The sequence below is a fragment of the Dermacentor andersoni genome, chromosome 8 (genome assembly GCF_023375885.2).
Source record: "Dermacentor andersoni chromosome 8, qqDerAnde1_hic_scaffold, whole genome shotgun sequence".
In the NCBI taxonomy this organism is placed as follows: Eukaryota; Metazoa; Arthropoda; class Arachnida; order Ixodida; family Ixodidae; genus Dermacentor; species Dermacentor andersoni.
In genome coordinates, this window is record NC_092821.1 from 112297010 (window position 1) to 112315670 (window position 18661).

Here is an 18661-nt window from a genome sequence, read left to right on the forward strand (position 1 = left end):
TTTGAATAGGCCGCGTCGGAGTCTAGCCCGAGCTAAAGCTTGCTCTTGAGAATAACTTCTTCTTGGTCGAGTTGGTGTTTACTTAACTTGTTGATTTTCAGCGCGGAAAACTCGAATAAAAGAAGCCAGTGAGAGGCGAAAGGAAAGGAAAGATGAGCGCTTCCTCTTAAGCTTCGCCTTTAAGAGTGGAACGCGATGGCATTGAAAGAGTGCTGACTGCTTCTCACGCTTCTCAGCAACTGCAGCTTATGTAACCGCAATGTTTACCGGCAAACGCTGACGGCAAACGCTATATGCACAAGGCGAGCGAGAGTGCTTTCTGATAGGAAGCGCAGCCTCTCGCGTGGGCCGCGGATGCGTTGAGGCGAGCGCCATCTGAATGTCGTTGTTGCAAGGAACCGAACGTAGAGAGCGACTCTATGAATGGTAGAAACGCTAGAAAAGGGGTATATGTTTAAGTGCCCGCGTAAAAGAGTTACGTTTTCTGGTACATTCAAATTACAAACCGACGCTATCATGTGTGTAGTTTGTGTTATGTTGTGCTTTACGAGTTGTCTGACGCATCTTACTTTGAGAAATTCAGTGAGTTCTGCAACGCCTCTGCGCCACGCGCAGGGCCTGTGTAGTGGTTCGGAAAGATTTTACACTAGACGACGTCCGGTGCAGGACGCTGACACCATATTTTACGCGACACGGGGCCGCTAACGCTGTCGCGTTAGCGACGGTTGCGTAACACACGTACATGAAAACAGATAGCGCCGAGCCAAATGCCCTTACATTCTCCAAGATTAATCAGTTGGTTGACCTGCGGTCCTAAAAGCAGGCTTAGGCAATTTCGGCACGTGCTTCTCACGCAGTTACTTGAATATTCCTGACATTAACGCTGGCTACAACGCAACGTCCAGACGAACCGCTTTCGAAGCAGCGTCGCACGTCAGAAACACAGACTTCTTTTGGTATTCGAGAAGGAAGACGAAGTTACTCAGTGCTAGAACGCATCTGTCCCAGCTAGCCAGTTCTCGTCAAATTTTCATCAGTCTCTGGGGCATTTTCCGCGTCCTGGCTTGAGGCGATGGACGCGGAACGTTCCGCAGGCCCGTGCTGCCAGAAGTCTGCAACGGCAATCTCTTCTATGAGTCAAGGCACCTGGTCAACCACCATTGACCGCTCAAGAGAGACTCCTACTCCTGTGGCCATGGATGCAGAGCCTATTGCCGGCCCGTCTGGCAAGATCACTACATTAACAAGTTCCTCAAGGAAACGAGGCACCTGGTCCAGCACCAGCGAAGACACAGAGGTCTACTCAATCACAGGTGACGACTCATCTGATGACAGCTTCGTGTCGGTGAAGAGCCGAAGGGCTAAAAGGAGGCTTATCAAGGCGTCATCACCAGCGAGTACGTCAACCATGCAAGCAGGTAGTGAACGCTGGCCGCACACGATCCCCTTCATGCCAGTGGATTCTTCTGTCAACCTTCGAGTATTGAACAGGCAAGCTCTCTCTGTTTTTCTTGAGGGAAAGGCGCCAAACGAAATCAAGGAAGTCCGGCTGAACACACGAAAGAATGTTCTAGCTGTCGACACAACCCGTGGAACCACGCTGGAGACGCTACGACAGATAACAGATTTGGGCAACATAAAAGTACGATCGGTCATACCTATGGATGGGGCCTGCACTGCAGGTGTGATCTACGATGTTGACTTGGCTATTTCGAACTCGGACCTGCCAATTCTGATCAAACCGGCATACGAAGGAATGGTCATCACGCACGTATGCCGACTTGGCAACAGCCGTTGTGTGAAGATTGTGTTCAAGGGGGATTCCATCCCTTCGCACGTAAAGGTCGGTCACTTCCGACATGTCGTACGACGGTTTATCCCAAAGCCGCTTCAATGCCACAAGTGCTTTAAGATCGGACATGTTAAGGGCGCCTGCGCAAACTCCCCAATATGCCCCCGGTGCGCGGAGTCACACACGGTAGATGTCTGCCGTGCCACAAACTTTAGGTGTGGCAACTGTGAAGGCACCCATGAAGCGACGTCTAAAGAATGCCCAAGAATCAAAAAAGAGTTCGAAGTTCTGAAGCAAATGGTGAGGGATAACTCAACCCATAGAGAAGCCTCAGAAAAGATCCGGCGTCGACGTCGTCATCGACGGAAACGCTCAAGACAGGGTGGAGCTCGTGCGCCGCTTGCGCCAACGCCACCATCTTCATATAGAACGCCCGAGAGCACAAGGAGGCCTCAGACGGGAAATGCTGCCCCCGTGGAAGAGGGGCCGGCGCTTGCAAGCTCTCAGTCTTCTAAGGAGCCTCCACGCTTGATGCTCCCATCGAAGCCCGCTTCTGTCGGTGAGGCTTCAACAGTCGACTGCCAAATGATCCCGGTGCTGCCATCCATTGTGAATGTCATCAGGGCCATGTTGACAAGCATTGACACTCCATCTGCTCGTAGTGGACTACAAGTGCTCGACGCGCTGAGCCGCGTCCTAGCAAGCCTTGAGTGAAGCCATGACTGACAATCACAAGTCATTTCGTAAGGAGGTCAGAGAAGCGTCGATCCTTCGGTGGAACACGAGAGGTCTAAGATCTCGCATCGCCGATTTTCGTCAATTTGTTCTCACTAACCGCTTTCCAATCATTGTCATCTGTGAACCAAGATTATCCCATCCAATGAGACTATCGGGCTACGAGACAATATTCTCATCAAGCGACATCAAAAGTAGCAAGGTGGTCGTGTTTATTCGCCGTGAACTCACTTACGTCGTCCAACCGGTGCAACATCATGACGACAATCAGTATGTGTGCATGACTGTTAAAAATAGGAAAGTCACCTTTGCACTCTTTGGGGTGTATCTGTCTCCATCAAGTCGATTTGACACCAAAAGACTAGAAGACATCTTGAAAACACAACCTGGTCCATGGATTATCACCGGGGATTTCAACGCTCACCATACCATTTGGGGAAGCTCAAAGGTTAACGCGACGGGAAGACGACTAGCTTCATTAGCTTCCAACAATGGTCTCTACCTGCTGAATGACGCGAGTCCAACATTTCTGCGGGGAATAACGTACAGCAGCTGCCTCGATTTGACTTTCGTCTCCCACCGCCTCGCCACACATGTTAAGTGGTTTTTGGACATTGAAACGCACGGAAGTGACCACATCCCCACTTACCTCAATATCAAGGGAATGTCCAACACGTATACGTTCACCACGATACGAAGAATAGATTGGTCTGTCTTTAAATCCCAGATTGAGGACGCTTGTCACAAAGGCCTCTCTTGTGGACTTCAACAAGCTATTAAGAAAACGGCACAGACGGCCACGCGCGCACTTACGTGTTCTCCAAGGTATTCTGAATTCGACCTGGAATTGGAGCGGCTTCGTGCGATTCGCCGTCGTGCCGAAAGGAGATATCGACGCACTAAGTCAATTCAGGATCTCAGAACAGCCAGGCGAATGCAAAAGAAGATACAACGCCGCATGGATAAAGTTGAGGCTCAGCGTTGGTCGAAATTTTGTGCGTCGCTAGATCCACGCAAACCGCTATCTCAAATATGGAGAACTGTGCGAGGTCTACGTTCTGTTCCGGAACAGCGTTTCCCGTTTAAGGCCCTAGCACTATTCCAGCGCCGACAAGACATTGATGTGGCGGAAGACTTCTGTGCTATGATTGCGGGCCAGCCAACTCGCACAGGTTCGCTTACATTGAACCGTATTCCAGATTCACGCGATTCACGCATGGATCTGCCTTTCACGACGCAAGAGCTTGACGCAGCGCTCGCCCTATGTAATCGGTCGTCGTCGCCTGGTCCGGATGACATATCCTACCGCATGCTATGTCAGCTTGGTGAACGGGCACGAAGTGCACTCCTCCATATCTATAACGAGTCCTGGCAAGAGGGCAAAGTTCCTCAAGATTGGAAGCTCAGCCGCCTGGTACCGCTTCTTAAGCCTGGCAAGTCTCCCTTAGAGATTACTTCATGCCGACCAATTGCGCTGGCAAGTTGCGTTGGGAAGGTAATGGAGCGAATGATCCTCGCCAGACTTGAGTGGTATCTTCAACATTACGAAATCTACCCGGACGCCATGGCTGGTTTTCGACGTCACCGATGTTCTATCGACAACGTTATCGATCTGGTAACCTATGTTCAACACCAAAAGACGTGTAAGAGGTTATCTGTCGCAATGTTCTTAGATATAAAGGGAGCCTACGACAACGTTCTTCATGACGCCATACTTGAAGCATTGGAATCGGTGGGCTTAGGCGGTCCATTATATCGTTGGACTCGCAGTTATTTACATAGGTGGTCTCTATTTCTTAACACTGAAGCTGGCCCAACCTCGCAATATTATACGCACCATGGAGTTCCACAAGGTGGTGTCTTGAGTCCCACGCTTTTCAACCTTGTACTCATTGGTCTCGTGGAACGACTTCCGAACACAGTTAAAATTTCAATGTATGCCGATGACATCTGCGTGTGGGCATCTGGTGTGACACGGCCGCAAGTACGCGCCAGGCTTCAAAAAGCTGCCACGTCAACATCGGCCTACTTAAATGAACAAGGCCTCAAGATCTCGCCAGAAAAATGCGCATTGGTCGCGTTTAGTCGGAAGCCAATGAGATCATACGATGTCTCTATCGACGGTCAAAACATTCCTTATGTCAGGACGCACCGATTCTTAGGAGTAATCATTGATCGCGACCTCTGCTGGAGTCCTCATGTGGCCTACCTAAAGAAGCGCCTGACGGATATCTCTAATGTGTTTAAGTTTCTTGGAGGAAATGTCTGGGGTACTTCAGTACATGCAATGATGCAACTGTACAGGACGCTCTTTCTTGGGTATTTGCGATACAGCTTGCCTGTGCTGACCAACACCTGCAGAAGTAATATCCGTACACTCGAAAGCGTCCAGGCCCAGGCGCTTAGAGTGTGTCTTGGATTGCCGCGGTGTTCGTCAACGGCTGAAACCATTGCGATTGCACACGATTTCCCAGCCAAGACCCATATAGTCATGGAAGCACTCAGAGCACACGTAAGACACCTTGCTCGAGCCCCTGCCCATCATCTAGCCACACTGCCAGAGGATCGACCACGTGCTTCCTTTTGTGAAACTGTCCTGCCCTATCGTGCATACCTTCCATCAGGTTATACAGCTTCAGCGAAAGTTCCGTTTCCACCATGGTGCTTGGCTCAAGCAAAGGTTCGACTTATCGTACCAGGCATACGAACAAAAGCCCAACTCTCGTCTCCAGCACTCAAGCAGCTTTCACTGCTCTTGCTGTACGAGACGTACAACGATCATCATCATCTGTATACTGACGCTTCAACCACGGTGAATGGGTCTGCAGGATCGGTGATCTTTCCTGCAAAACCTTCCACCATAAAGATTCGACTCTCTCACCAGACTACATCGACTGCCGCGGAGCTTGCTGCTATTCGTTGTGCACTTCGTGTAATTTCTGAAGAAATACCCAAGAAATGGAGCGTGTTCACTGACTCCAAGGCTGCACTTCATTGTTTGGTTTCTGCCTTACGCCGAGGACCCCACGAACAACTAGTTCTAGAAATCAGACTGCTGCTTCACCACCTCGTCGAGCAAGGACACGACATCACGTTGCAGTGGATTCCAAGCCACTGTGGCATAATGGGCAATGAACTTGCCGACGCAGCAGCACGATCTGCACATGAGGAGGGCTTGCAAGAGTCCATTCCATTCTCAAGAACAGACGCTGCAACGAAAATTCGTGTGCTTGCAAATGAAGCCATCAAAACTTTATGGAACACACCAAGCTTAAAGCATACACGTCTACACCGACTGGACCCATCCCTGCGACTTCGACCCCCATCTGGACTCTCTCGACTAGAAACAGCAGTACTTTGCCGACTGTGGCTTGGTGTCGCCTACACAAGATCCTTCGCCTTCCGAGTCGGTATGGACGACAGCGCGGCTTGCAGACACTGCGGCGGCGAGGAGACCATCGAACACGTGCTCTGCCACTGTCCTCAATACAGCGCGCACCGGCTGTCACTAGCGACCACGTTGGCACGCCTTGACGACAGGCCACTATCAGAACAGTCAGTTTTGGAATGCCGACGTAAACTGTCGTCGCAGCAAAAGTCGGTCAAGGCTTTGTTGACTTTTCTACGTGACAGTGGCCTATTAGAAAGACTATAATGACCCCATTTCATCCCTTTTCATATTTTTTTTTCTCACGCTTTTATTTTTGTCACGCTCTTCTTTCCGTCTTTGCTTCCCCTTTCCCTTCCCCTAGTGCAGGGTAGCAAACCGGAGGTTTTAAGTCTGGTTAACCTCCCTGCCTTTCTCTCATTTGCATCTCTCTCTCCCATGTTTATTCTTTAGTCAACTCTGCTCGTGCATTTGCTAGAGTATGCTTTCATGCTGTATATTTAATATTAGTCTGATGGTTTCGTAGTGAAATCCAAGAAGAATGTGTAAATGAGTCGGATGATATGCGTGCTAAATTTCCAGGTACATAAAAGAAATACATTCACACGTGTGCACTTTCGTATTTTTCTTTTCGTTCTTTTATCCGATTAATAATCACCTGTAGATGGATAAGGCGTGTCATCCAACTATGTCGCGTGAGTTTGCAACTTCCTCTGCTGTTCAGACCTGTTTCCTCAGAGACAGCCTCCTGTTCTTCATTGCGGTTCTAAAGGATACCTTTATTGCACCCGCTCTGTTGGCTGAGTGGCTACGACACTTTGTGTTGGCCTTTATACGGTACCACAGGTCTCCCTCCCGGCCGTGGTGGCCGGGATTAAGACCTGTGAGCTGCTGTATTTCATCGGTAGTAGAAAGGAAAAAAGAAGAACTATGGTTCGGTAAATTATTCAAAAGCCACTGACTCAGACGTTTCTCGTGGGTCAGGTGTTGGTTTGGGACGTCCGGCGGAGTCAATCAGTCCGTCAATCAGCCAATCAGCACATTTGATCATTCGTAAGTGTGCCGAATAGAAATCTTGGACAGCAGAAATCGAGTTAGAAAAAGGTAAATTCTGGGGTATTACGTGTAAAACCACGATTTCATCAAGAGGCACGCAATGATGGGAGACTCTGAAAGAAATTGTTACCCCCTGGGGTTCTCTAAAGTAGACTAAAGTTTAAATATACGTTTTTTTTTGTTTTTTTGCCTTTCTGTCTCACAGAAACGCAGCCGCTATGGCCGCGATCGAACCCACGACTTCAAGCTCAGCAGCGCGATACCATAGCCACTGGGCTATGGCCGCAGTGGGCAATCTATTGCCCGAAGCTTTAAGTACCCCGTAAATCACATAAGCAACGAAGCCTGATTATGACTCTCAGAGTCCGCTCATTGCTGTGACAGTGCTTTATTCACTTCATATGCGCCCTTGCGACACTGCGCGTAACGCTACGGAATATAGGAGAGGAAATTTGCGCGATGGCGTCTTAAACACCCTTCATTACTTTACGTAAGATAGCTTTGAAATAAAGCAACGTCTTCAATGTCAACGCTTCAGCGTAACAAACCTTTAAGGGTTACTCGTTGCGACGTGTTTCCAAGTTTGTCTCCAGTCAGTGCAATTAGAAACTTGCCTAATTTGCCACAGCCTCACAGGCGAGCAAGAAGACCGATCCCAATTGATATCTTTCGAAACCGACTAAAAGCTACGCAACCCAAAATACCAAAGCAAATCAAACTGCTTGTAAAAAAAAGAAAAGAAAAGGGGGCACCTCAAGACGTCCCGGAGGTAACTAAAGCCGGAAGCGGGGATGTAGGTCGATGATGTCGAAAGAGCGCCTACGCGCCTCTGGCGCTCAAATGATTCCTTCGCACGTCTACTAACCATTCCTCTTCTCTTATCCTCTTCTGCTATCTCGTTTCTTTGTCACATCCCACGCCGGACCGGAATCACACCACATATCGTTGACACGCCGCTCCGGCCGTTACCTGCGTCAGAGATGCAAACAAGCTTTTCCCGACTGCTACAAGTTTGGCGTCGCACGTGGTAAGCTGACGCTCTTTCTTGTGCCACCGCGCCGACTCCTCACACGCGCACGTGCCGCATGCGGCAGCGCGCGCGCAAAACGTGTTCCTAACTGCTTTCATAATCAGAATAAACTTCTATCGTCCCAAGATTTGGCAGAGGGCCCCTCCCCAAGACAAATAATTGCGGCAAAACGCGTCACACGATAAATACAATACGTTAATGGCATTAGCAATAGAGACTTTCAGCGTGCCCGCTATTCCTGCAAACGGGAATGGTTTAGGTCGACTGCCGTATGGGCGGGGGGCGGGGGGGGGGGGGCGAGGGTAAACGTTAGTTGCCGGAGCGGTACAGCAGTGTGGTGGCATACAGCTCAACCAGACAAACACAGAACTAAAATTGCAGTAATCTACTATATTCTGCTTCGCAGCTCGTGCAAATTTTCGGCAGCGGCGTAATTGTGAACACGATTATGACGCTGTCGAAAATATACACCAGCAGCTAAGCAGAATATAGTGTTTGGCTGCGTTTATGTGGTTGAGCTTTTCACCAGCAGCCGGCGCCACCAATCTGGCCGCTCACGTTTACACCCCCGCTCATCTGGCAAATCGCCCACGCTTGCCGGAATAACGGACTCACTAATATTCTCTAATGAATCAATGTGGCGGCTCGCCATATGCCACCGCAGAGAGGCTTCATCACGGGAAGTGTATGTGGCCGTAATTACACACTTCCCTCTAGACATGCAGTGACATTCCGCGGCACTGCCGTAAAGTCCGTGGGTGGCGTTTATGGGAATCTAAATGCAGACAAGCTTGTGTGATAATTTTCGAGAGAAGGTAAATTTGGGCAAGCAAGTTAGGCTTCGCCCTTACGTGGAGCGCAAGAACACCCTTTCTTCGTTTCCGTCCGTTCCTGTGTCCTTACGCTGTTAATAACAACTAGTTGTCCGATAATATATGACGCTGGTTCGATTCCACCTAGCACTGGAAAAAATATTTTAATAATTTGTTTGCCACTGAAGAGCCGTACTTTAGTAAGTGGCACATAGTTACGCGAGTTGGTGTCGAAGCGATTCACTGAAGAGGACACATAGCCAGAGGCGCTTTCCCAGTGAATAAGCTTTGCTCCAAAAAAAGGTTCTCTGGATAGCGGGACATTCCCAGTGGCATTTACCCAGTGACCCAAGATGGCGTCAAATAGATTCATCGAAGTGCGTTACAAATCTTTTAACTCAAGTTCGTATCAAAGGGGTTCATTAAAGAGCGGCACGAAGCGAGGAGCACATACGAAATTAACACACGCTGGCGTCAGAGAACTTCACTGAAGAGCCGCACTTACCTAGTGTCACACACCGTACGACCCATGCTGACGGGGAAACAGTGAATTGTACTAACAGTCGCTAAATATAGAAAGTTTCTCGCTGGCTCTCATGCGGTGCGCTTTGGAAATGACCACGCGTGTCTAAGCGCCGTTCGTTATGTAGGATGTTAGACAAACAGTCCCGGCTGTTACTCGCGAACACGTGTGTATAGATCACGATGTGTGCTGACCACGGACGTCTGAAACAAGCTGCCGAGGGTCGGCTAGATTGGTGTCGTCATTCACGACAGCCCCGGGCCGCAACACGGAAGACAACAATCACTACGCCTTTCTAGTTCTTCATACGAAGCCTGTGTTTCTGGTAAATGTAGCATCACTTTACCTCGAGTTAAACTGTGTGCAGACGGGAATTGACTAAAGGAATACTGCCAGCTAGGGACAACGGTTAAAGATTCAGTTAGGAAGCGCACCTGCTTTGAAGAAACCTGTAACTGCCACATAATGAACCCATACCATTCTAACATAGAACTCAGGATTTTATATTTTCAGGGAATGAATGGTAAACTACCGCTAAAGCGTCCGTTGATTGCAAAGTCCATAACGACGCTGCCATGTTAAATACCAGGCGGTGATGCGGCATTAACATACTAAAACGTATTCAAGAAAAAATCAATTTCATTTATATTTCACCATTCATATTCAGTCTAATATGAAGCTTCAACAAAAAAACAGGACGAACATATGTCAATTCTAGATCGTAATTAACACTTTAAACACGCTTATAGTACTACGCATGCTTGCATACAAGCGAAAATATGTTTTCCTGAAGCTCTGCACAATTAATGAATTAGCAAGAACATTACTTTGAAACTTCCCGCCGACAATGCCACGAAATTCAAGAAAACTGTTCTTAAAATGAATGGATAAAATACAGACTGTCATTGCCGAAGTTGTTCACGCATGCTGTAGCCGTTATTATATCCGAATATATTTGTTGAAGCCTCCCGTCTCAAATACACATTTCGCCCACAAGCTACGCCGCAATGCGAGACTCCGAATTCTGTTTCATCAGACCGTATTCTTTAATGCACATATAAAACAGAGTATTTGGAGGTTTTGCCATTCGTCCGCCTTGGGCTCGGAGAAGCATTTTCATGCGCGTGCTCATTAATTATCGCTTTCAACATGAGCCCAGTCTGGCATTTGCGGATACACCGAACACTTGGCAAACGTTCTGCGTGAGTGCGATCGTTTTAACTAGCAAAGATCAGCGCTTTCCTCAGCACTAGACCCGTTAGTAATCAGCCACTTGCAGTCTTGAACAATGGCCTGCACGGACTTTGCGCAAGTGATCTTAAAGAGCCAGCTTCCTAAAGTAAACTTGATTGTGCAGCCATCTGTGATGTTGTGCGACTGCACAATTAGACATTGCATCTCCGCATGGGAGATGCAATGGACTGTCGTGACTATGTGACACCTGAGCGTATATATAGCTTACGCAATGCTCCCGCTTCAGTCTTGCTCAAACCAAGACTGAAGCTTTGTGGAGCAACCCGATTTTTCCCAACTGCTGTCTCCACTAGTTGGATCATACATTGCAGCTACAAATTTCATCGGACTTCTCCCGCCGTGATGCAAGTTTACTGTGCCACCTGTGGTTAAGGGTGGCTTTTACGAAAACCTACTCATTCCGTAATCGAATGTCCGACACACCGTTCTGTGACTCGTGCAACTGTGAAGAGACGACTGAGCACCTGTTGTGTTTTTGTGATCTCTATGACAACGAACGCGACGTTCTTCAGAGGGTGTTAAACCGATTAGATAACAGACCATACTCAGAGACTAAGATTCTCGGACGATGGCCCCATGCGTCGCAGGCTTACAAAGTGACGCGAGCACTGCTGCCTTTCGTGAAAGGTACTGGCCTCAGTGTCCGGTTATGGGCGTGAAGGTATGGACATCCACATGTACTCACACCGATAGTACCTTCATCGCTCCCTCTCCTTTCCGTTCTTCCCATAAACCCATTCTCCTGTGTAGGGTAGCAAACCAGACGGGCGCCTGGTTGACCTCCCTATCTTTCCTTCCTTCCTTTTCATCCTCCTCTTCCTCCTCACAATTTTTGCCTTGCGCCAACATTGTTCATTCCTCGCTTCCTGGCTCCTAATTCTGTTTTCTTTTCTCTCTCTTTTTGCAGGTATTTAAGAATTCCTCAGCACAGGCAAGCCAACAAAAAGCTTAATTAGTTACCAACCACGTCTACCCTTGTTCGTCTCTCTCTCCGTTCATCAGCCTCTTCAAAAAAAAAGAAGAATGACTCGATTAGCCCAAATGTCTTCAATACCACGGGGAGATATTTCCATGGCAAGACATGGAACGTAGTTTCTGCTACTTTTTTTTAAATGATGGAAGCAGAACCAGGAAAATAGGTTCGTTGGAGAATCTTATGCGTTCACGAAAACACGCGACTTCCTTCCAAAGGAGGCCATCTCCTTTAGAACCCCGCCACCGTCTCATCTAGAGGCACAATCAGTTTAATTATTTTCCTAACGTTTAACTATATTAAAAAAACCTTCCATCTAGCTTTCTACATGTCGGAAAATTCATCCTTGCCAAAAGTTTAGGTACGATCGAGACCAACAATAGCAGGCAGTTCAACTTGTATTATTCACTTCATTTATGTGTATGCTTTGTATGCAAACGAGGACCTCGAATGAGTCAAGCTTGTTGACACGGGGACATCCGAGGACTAATGACCAGCTGCTCGGGCTTAAAAGTTCGCGTGCTACGTGACACCTGTCGTTGAAGCAAAGTTCCAGATCAGCCGCCATCCCGAGTGGCGCTCCTACACTACAGGGGCTATATTTAGTACACCAAAGGAAAGACGAAGCAGGGGGGGGGGGGGGGGGGGGGGGGGGGGCAGCCATCACCGTAGCTTAACTTTCTTCACTTGTAGAACACCAGGTGCGCAACGCCGAAAATGTTGGTTCGGCTCTCACCGGCAGCAGGTTGTTCTTCTTTTGGTTTCTTTTTTATTTCGTGAACTGTTATTATATTAGCTTCCGTATTACTCCGACACTTCAAACAATGGAACCGTTCATTTCTCTCGTGCTCCCATGTGCCTGATATTGTGCTGACATTATGTTCTTCCAGCGAACCGAAATCATCAAACGATCGCCCATCCGAAGGATGCGTATAACGAAATTTCACGCATTCCAAAACGGAATTCAATATAGGTGAGGTGTTCATTTTTAAAACTACTTCACTGTATCCGCTCAAGCCTGACCGTTGTGTGAGCAGCGTGCATCGAAGTTCGCGACGAGCGTTTGTGTCGTCCATTGCGTCTGTGCAGCCTACGCAGCGGAAGGGACTGTCTATTCACTTGTGTCGCACATAAATGACATCGGAGAAGAAAAGCAGGGCTAAATTGTAGCCGTCCACTTGTTTAGGTGAAAGCTGAACGCTACCGTGGCCACAACGGTTCAAATGCGAGTGGCGGTGATCTTGTTTTGGGGTGTGGTCGCCCTAAAGAAACACTTAAACTCTGAAGGTGGCCAGGTAACGACATATAGACCAAAACCATTGCCAGACGCGTAGTGAAACGAGCGGACGGACGGACAAATTGAATCGGGTACCGTACTTCCAAGTCCACGGGTGTGAAAGACTGTGCATGTATGAACTCTATTAACCATGCCTCAACACACACAGTCTGCCACTCATTTTATTCTCAGTAAGCCCTATGACTAAGTACTCCGGCCACGATATCAGGCTTGCCCTTTGCAAATACCATCAAAGCTGTAACGACGGCCGAACTACACCATGACTGACTGCATGAGCGCGTTCGCCGAGCCTTAACTGGCTCGCCGCTGATACACTGGAAGACTGCGAAACATCGTTGATACGCTCAGCCCCCGGCGTTGGGAAACAGGTAAACAGTTGAAAATTGTGTGTAAAGATAGAGTAGATTAAGCAAATCATAAAGAAAATGTTCGCAATGCAGAAAAAATTGTAAAATTGTTTATAGCATTGAAGTATAAAAACAATGTACGCCACAGCTAGGAGAAGACACACACACAGCGCAAAGTTCAAGGAGCGAAACCCGCTATTTTATACGGAGGTGCTGCCTCAGAGATTTTCAAGCTTAGCTGCAGGCAAAACAAGAAGAAAATAGAAAAATATAGCCAATAGTCTTTCTTTAGGTACCCACAAAGGAATTTCCTACGTCATTCACTACTGAGCGGCTTCGAAATATGTTGTTTTTGTCGTTTGACTTTCCCGACGCTCACGTGGAGCACACGTCGCCCGTCTTGTCTTCCCCGCTGAAAGTAGTATTGGTTACGCCCACTTCATTTTTTTTCTTGCTTTTGGAGAGATAGTGCTGTTCAATTAGCACGAATAAGTTCATCCTGCTTCGCAGTCACGTTAAAGGTATGGCAATCACGTCAATACGATCTACATGCGTCACCATTAATTAGATGGACATTTAATTTATTTCGGCAGAGGTAGCGCCCAGACATAAAAGACAGTGAACTCAGGCGCCCACGTTTGCCGGTGTGAACGTGACTCACAGACAATAACTAATCTGATAAATACCGGTGAGTCATCTTCTAGCAGACACAGACAGAGCTAGCCTCCGACGCTTGTTTTCACACCAAGCGTTGACTACGTTGGAGGGCCTTAGCAGTGAAACACGCTGCAAGAAAATTCAATGTCCTTCCGCCCTGCAAAGGTGGATGACCAGCACAGCTGTGAACATTGTAGTAAGAAAACTTATGGTAAACACTTTATTGCATCACTTACTGCCACTTATAAACGACGCTCGCATTGGCTTCGTGGTCGGTATGATATACACTGATCGACATACTCGCAACTACACACACATCCTTCGATTTATATACTGCTGCCCAACATAGGGCTATGTCAAATCGATGCACGTACGCTGGTGGGAGGTCAGTTTGGGCCGGATCTGCGCCGAATCGCAAGCAAAATGTCTCGTACTCGAAACGTGTAAAGCACTCCCTTTTCGATCTCGACGCATCCGCGTTGAGAATCACCGACAGCGACCGTAGGCGTTAGTGTCACTGCCACTAAGCCACGCAGAGTGAGTAGCCATGGACCTTTCGACACTGCATCTCGACATCGAAGATACTCTTTGCGTCTCTTCGACGCATTCTCCGATTCGCGACACGTATCGTTCCGTCGCGCATCCCGCTTACGGTCGTCCTCTCGGGCACGATCTTCGGTGGTCGTAAGCGAGCTGCTCTTGCGGAGTCCTGTCCCCTCGTGGCATCCCCACGGCAGCTCATACCCCACACCGCGCAAATATGTTTCTCCGAGGCAGCCGAACGACAGGTTTAGACATGCTGTTCTGTACGCTGTGTGCGTGATTCCAAGGAATGTAAGCAATGCTCGCTTCACTTTGCCGAGGACTTGTAGCCTCAGCCTCAGGGGAGCGATGAGCCATTGTGTGTTTACTTGCTTACAGGGGTACGAGTGCTTACACGTGTATGAGCCTTTGATTGCGCGGGTATGAGTCATTGGTGATGATAGTTTTTGGGGGCGGACAAGATAATTTTACGATACCCCCTAGCCGTATGCAGCTGCGCTGTAAAAGAAATTACGATTCACGCGCCTGAAGCAATCTGCGTACTTCATAATCTTTTTGGGGAGACTTTAGTTGATGTTCTACACACCCGTTTTAACAAACGAGCTATAGTAGACATGCTTAGAATAAGAATTAGAAGCAGAATCGGTTTTCATTGAGATGGTTAGAAAGATTACAAGATGTTAATATACAGAAGGACCCGAACTCAAAGACTGCAATGGCCCCTCCTTTACAAACTAAACATAATAAAACAGAAATTACAGCCGCTTCAACAAAACGTTAACATGGAAGAATTACAGGTTTTATTATGAATAGCATGATTGAAGAATTACATGTGCATAAATGTCATGAGAAAAAAACACTGTAACATAATCTCGTCGACAACTAATAAAGTAACAGCGTAAGTGACGTGACGAACACAGTATAATTTGATAACTTCAATATATATGTAAGGCAGAAACAGAAACCTAATGAGCTCCCATGTATTTCAATCATGGTGCAGAATCAAAAGTAAGACTAGCAACATCGCCGGGAAACTTGAAAACGATTTGTATGATATGTTTAGGGGACCTCATTTTATTGCTTGCACCCTCCTTAGAACAAATTCTCTTTGACAGTGATTAGTGGTTTAAAGTAATGAAATGGCAAAGCATCGTGAGTGGCGAATCGCCAACGTAAGAAAAAAGAATCTCGCAGTAGTCATCAACGATGATTGTCAATATAAGCGAATGGACGAATACTTCTATCAGGCTACTGGATTTATTTAAAAAAGAAAAGCCTGATGCATTTCAAGGCGTACATTTTTTGTATATTTATTTAGCGTCTGCAGTTTCATTGAGCACTTCCGTAGAGAACAATACAGTTAACCAGTAGAGTTGTGGTGGCAGTGTACAGGCTACACGTTTAAGCCCACTCGTCATATGTTGATGGCCTTCAGCGGTGTGAGCGCTGGCGAGGACGGCACCTGCTGAATTCCGGCTGTATTCCTCCGCCCGCCACCGGAGCCCTCTCCCGCAGCCGCCACAAGTGGAGAGGGTGGTGGTGGAAGAAGAACACTGTCCTCCCGTAGCGACAACACATGCCGCTCAAAGAAAGCTAGCTGGCTTTCGGAGAGGAACACGCCACGCAACTCGCTCGCGCTAGAGCTGCAGGTGCCCTCGGCAGAGAAACTCGGAGTACAAAAGACGGGCGAAAGGTCTTTCGCTGTTCGCAGAAAGCTGTTCGCTTTAGGAGGGCCCCTACGTGTGGACAGAGCTTAGAGTGCTGTCTTGTGCAATAAAATACCTTTTATCGCTTTGTACCGTACATTAAAGGTTTCTTTTTTCAGCCTTAAGGTTAAATGTTTTCGGAAGGGGGAAAGACCCGATTCTCGAAGGCTGCAAAATTGTCTGCTCTATTGAGAGAACACTAATTTACGCGTCCACCTAAAAACCCAATTACATGCTTTCAGAATCAAGTTATTCGGCTTATCTTTGTCGTGCGCCAAATGTCTCCATATGTGTGTAACGTTGTAGTGACGGTGAAGAATTGAAAAAAAAAAAAGAACTACCGTAAGTGTGAGCAAAGAAGGTAACTTCTTTGCTGTAACTTGCGGTAACTTCTTTACTGCTTCCATACGTATGAACTTGCGCCTACATAGTCAGTCAACTGACAAAGCAAGACAAAAACGACGAACACCGTCATCCGCCGGTGAGTGTAAATTCCCACATCGAGTCCATTCAATATAGACTAATGTGGTGGTGACGCCGTACATTCGACAATAATTAATTGCCAGCAATAGCGTGCACTGCTAAAAAAAAAGTTTGTTTCTTTTTCACCTGATCTTGTCCCCAAACAATATTCATCCCCTGTCTTGCCAGGCACTCTCCACCCCCCCTCCCCCCACCTCTATTTTTTTAACGCTGTACGCCCGGTACTTCCAGTTCGCAGACCACCCGCACATTGTGAGCGTGTCACATCATTCTGGACAGGAAGGTAGCGATCGCTGATCTAGGGAAAAAAACGAAAGCAACGTAGACGAAAATTGTTGTTTGGGGACCAGATCAGATCCAAAGAGAGGGAGCTTCTAATAGAGTGTACATTCAAAAGTCAGTGTTTCCTATTTGCGGGAAGGGCACAATCTGATTAGACAAGGCTTTGTCGCTACGGTATCGGCGACAACGTATAAGGGAGAGAGAGAGAGAGAAAGAGAGAGAGAGAAGCCATACGGGAAAGCCAGGGAGGTTATCCAAGCTGCACCCGGTAGGTACCCTGCACTGGGCAAGGGAGAAAATGGATTGAAAGAGGAGAAGGAAGAGAGAAGTTAACACTTTGCACAGTTACCCAGACAAGCGTTGATTGCTGAGTTAGTCCCAGGCGGTCATACAGGCTTGTGCATTTCAAAAACGCAGCCACACGTTTGTAGCTTTACACATGGCAGAGGCACGAGGACACGTGCTCATGATCTATTCTGTAAAGGCCTTGTCATCTAAGTGCCCCACAGCTCTCCGAAGAGCACTCCTGGCACCTTCGTATGTGGGGCAGATGCTTGGTGGTTTCTTCAACACCATATGTGCTGCAGTTGGCTCTGTCCTCCATTCAAATTAGGAATAAGTATGCGTTTGTAAAAGAAACCCCTATTCACACGCGGCACAGTAACGTTGACACCGTTCAAAAAAGTTTGTATAGATATACGAGCATCTTCATCTGAGCGATAACTGTATAAAAGCGATATTTTGTCGAAAAACTGGCCACTGACCAAAAGCAATGCAATGCAGGCGTGGTACTATGCTAACATAATCTGTATTTAAAATTTATTACAAAATTTTAACATTCAAACATGCCGTGCTATTTACCCTAAATCTGATGCGACACAAAGCTATATTGTCATCACCATCACATTGCTTACAAAGTACACGCTGCAACCAAGAGTATAAATGAAGAAAAATAAAGAGAAACACTTCAGGAGGCTAACTAGACGGGCTTTATGCTCGCTACTACAAGGGAAGAGAATTGTGAACGAATAAAGAGAAAGCAAAAAGCCCCATCAGCATGCAGAACTGGGGATGCCCATCACGCATACGATCCCTCAGCGAGCTCCGGCAATATTTTAAATAAATCAAAAGCGGGGTGTTACGGGACGATTGGATGAGCAAAATTACTGAACGTGATGCGTTGATACTTTTTTCTTAAATCTGAATGGGCCGCTGCTTAAGTAGGCAGCGTAAGTCACGGCGTTGCGCCGCACAGCAAGCGGACTGCTCCAGCATTTTGTTGTTTCGAAATTTCAACAAACCATGCGCTGCTTCGTGAGCCCGTGACGTACGTACTAAGCTATTGTACTAGAACATTGTACTTCTCAGTGCGGTCTGGAGTCCGTACAGTTTAGCGCAGGCCGAAGAGGCAACCGAACACGTGTTGGTTGTTTGTCCTCGTTACGATGCCGTGCGCACGTACACTGCAATGGCAAAATGCGGGCAGGCCGACACAGTTACCGTTTAGCAGGTCAGGGACTCACATGCAGTCGCAGATGTGCAAGGAACTAAATATATATACATATACGTACCCTCATTCGAAACGCGCCGATAAAAGCTACCTGCATATTGGTTCGGAAGCCCGGGTGTAGGTCGCGAGGTGAATGACTTAGCTCGGGCTGCTTTTCTGCGGCAAAGCTTCGATGTCAGAGTTCAACCCTCTATTTTGTATACCTTGCTTCAAACCTCTTGAGTGCTGTACAATCCTGTTTCTCTTCATGCCTAAATGTATTTTGGGGTATTA

General features: G+C 47.5%; 1 long non-coding RNA gene across 2 annotated transcripts in view; it reads right to left on the reverse strand.

Moving 5' to 3' along the window:
• The window catches only part of LOC126529216 (uncharacterized), a 530839-nt gene that overhangs the window by 184357 nt on the left and 327821 nt on the right, over positions 1–18661 (reverse strand). For both annotated transcript variants that reach the window (XR_011896100.1, XR_011896101.1), the window contains one exon: positions 7837–7940. This is a non-coding gene — a long non-coding RNA (uncharacterized lncRNA). The remainder of the gene's footprint in view (positions 1–7836; positions 7941–18661) is intronic.